Genomic DNA, 2,500 nt, shown 5'->3' on the forward strand with positions numbered 1-2,500 from the left:
AGTTTGCTGTTTAGTAGTTGGAAGTTCGTTTATTCAACAGCTCTATCCTAACGTATATACAATTCCGCTCGTTATCTGCTACCCTGAGGGTAAGCACCCTCCTCCCCCAGTCCCATCCATCAGATGAGGTGACTCTTGAAAAGATGATAAAACCTTCGATGGCTATGCCTTCGCGGTACCGGCACTGCCTTCAGCAGAGACACGACAGTCGTTTTGCATTGCTTCAGCAGTGCCCTCAGTTGCCACTGGCCGCAGCTACCGTAGTAGAAAGGGAACTTGTTGGACTTTACCTCAAATACCATTCGCACTACGAAATGAAACTCGTCGGCGTCGACAGCGGCGTAGCTGGTGTGCTGATGAGCGCTTCCAGACCGGCCGGAGCTCTTAACCGACAGCCTCGGTTCACCGTCCACATCGATCACAAACTCGATCGTTAGCTTGAGCATCCTCCGGTCCGTTAGCTCATCGATCGCAATCACGCTCAGTTGGACCGAATTCTCGCCGAGCACTTTCGTCGTCATACTATCGATCCGGTAGCATCCTTCCGTTGCGACAGCCGCGAACCGTTTGTTGGTCGCACGATCGCTAGCACCCATCTGTAGCGTCACACGATCGCCCTTGCTGAGGTTCTCCTGCAGCAGTGCCAGTACCGTGTGGATCAGGCTAAGGTGCGATCGGTTAAAGATGGTTTCTAGCTGGTAGAGCCGGCCACGATCGGACTCACTCATCCGTACAAAGCGCTCCGTGTCGATCAAGGTGTCCATCTGCATCCGATAGGTTTCGTGCAGCAACCGATAGTGCATGTCCAGGGCGGATTCTTGCTTGGATTGCGGATGGACCACCGGTGGTTCACTCACGATGCTCGCGTTGGTGACATCCGGACTGGTTGCGATCGTTGGTGTCGGTGGCGATGACGTCACGGACTCTTCCCTCACTGACACCGGAGTTTGGTGGTGCTGTGGCTGTGGCGCTTCCTCGGCCTTCACCGGTGTGCGATTGTCGAAGGCATGCTGCCCCAACACCAGACGGCAATGGTTCTCTTCGTGCTTTTCGATCTGTTCGATCGCCTCGCGGACATGCCGGTTAAAATCGTGCAGTGCCGTGCCCGCCGGTTGGCCACCGTTTTGCTGCAATCGTTCCCGGCTTCGGTACTGCAGGAAAAGATCGTTGATGTTGCGTACGTGGCACTTGTCACGTTCGGTCACCGATGCACTACCACCAACACCACCATCGCTGCCACCGCCACCACTTAGATTATGATCGTTTCCGGTGCGTTTCCCGGTCCCGGTTCCCGTCTTCTGCACCACCACCACCTTCGGTGCCACGTTGACGATCTTGGCTGCGTTTGAAACGTTCACGTAGTTCACCCACTGATCGACATCTGCCGGAGCGGATGTCTTGCTGCTCGCGATCCCCATTTCTCCTTCCTCCACATTCTGCTTCTTCTTGCTCGGTGCCTCTCCTCCTCCGGTGGTTGTGGTTTTACTCGCGAGCGTCGCCAGCGTCGTTGGTTCTCTGATCTGATTCCGGCGGAACTGTTTCGTGGCCGACAACGATGGCTTCGAGTCCGTACGGATCGGTGTGGTGTGGTTCACGCGCTGCGTGCTGCGGCTATTGTTTCGCACCGTCTTGTGGCTTACGGTACGGGCCACACTGGACGACTCACTTTCAAACACTTTCAGCAACGATTCGCTCAGCTTGCCGATCCGTTTGCCGGCCGACGGTGCCACCACCACCATCGATCGATCATGCTCCACATTCGTGTTCCACTGGCGCAACACCAGCTTCTTCTCCGGCCGGCGATGCCAGCGTTCCCGTTTCACTTCGCACGACGACGACGACGACGACGACGACGTCGTGGTGGTTGGTGGCCGTGAGGAGCAAGAGTCACGATACGACCACGATCCAACGTCTTCGGTCCCGGTCTCGGCTTCCAGTTGCGCCAGATCGAGTGAAACGTCTTCGTCAAAGTATTGGAAAATGTTGAGGAAACTCTGGCGCATCGCAACCGGTGGTGCTGGCCGGCGATGCTGCTGCTGCTGCTGGTGGTGATCACCGTCACCGGTCAGTGTGTTGTGGGGTGCGTCCGGTTCGATGAGCGATGCCAGCGAGTCCGAGCTGCACGAAGTACCACCGCACGACGGTGTTCCGGCGTAGCTGCTGACGTGATCAAAGTCCGGTTGGGCATAGCGCGACAACGTTCCGTAAACGCTGTCATACTCTTCCTCCTTCCCATCATCAGTCATCGGTGGTTCATCGGTTGATGATCCTCGGCCAGGGCTGTACGTAGCTTGTAGCGAGTTGACAAACAGATCAAACTCGTGCGTACCGAGTGAGCTCGTGTCGATGTAGTAGCTCGTGTTCTCATCAATCATTTCGGGAAACGGGGATTGCGCCAGACCGCGCGTCACTGCTGGCCGCCGGTGATATCCGTTGTAGCTGACCGTAGGTCCCGGTGCCATGGTGTGCCCACAAGGGAAAACTGCAGGTTTCGTTTCGT

At 56.5% G+C, this 2,500-nt stretch overlaps 1 protein-coding gene across 8 annotated transcripts in view; it reads right to left on the reverse strand.

Annotated features, from left to right (window-relative positions):
* The window catches only part of LOC125949897 (serine-rich adhesin for platelets), a 92,922-nt gene that overhangs the window by 12,509 nt on the left and 77,913 nt on the right, over nucleotides 1–2,500 (reverse strand). The gene's annotated exons all lie outside the window — the stretch shown is intronic.

Source organism: Anopheles darlingi, chromosome 2 (genome assembly GCF_943734745.1).
Source record: "Anopheles darlingi chromosome 2, idAnoDarlMG_H_01, whole genome shotgun sequence".
Taxonomy (NCBI): domain Eukaryota; kingdom Metazoa; phylum Arthropoda; class Insecta; order Diptera; family Culicidae; genus Anopheles; species Anopheles darlingi.